Here is a 456-nt window from a genome sequence, read left to right on the forward strand (position 1 = left end):
CACATGTGCATATGTGGGTGTGCTTGTCTGTGGACACGTGTGCACACACATGTGCATATGTGGGTGTGCTTGTCTGTGGACACGTGTGCACACACGACTGATGCCCTCCCCTGTCACTGTCTGCCTTTGAAACTTGGTTTTTATTTTCTTGGGTAGGTTGTTTATACAAGCAAGTCCCAATGATCCTACTATCTCTGCCCCTCTTAAAGCTGGGGTTCAGTAACCACTTGTGGGGACCCCTGAGGTCTGAACTGCAGTCCTCCTGACTGTGGAGAAAGGGCTAATGCATGAGCTGTCTCTTCAACCCCTTCTTACATCTTTCTAGTTAGAGTTCTTTAGCTCACTGTCTCTTTTCTGACTTTGTCCATTCTTTTGCCTGCACTCACTTTTCTCTGCCTTTACCCACCTCTACTTCCCACAGCCTACATCCTGTGATGGGCATGTGTGGAAGGGACA

This window comes from Mus caroli, chromosome 9 (assembly GCF_900094665.2).
Source record: "Mus caroli chromosome 9, CAROLI_EIJ_v1.1, whole genome shotgun sequence".
NCBI classification, from domain to species: domain Eukaryota; kingdom Metazoa; phylum Chordata; class Mammalia; order Rodentia; family Muridae; genus Mus; species Mus caroli.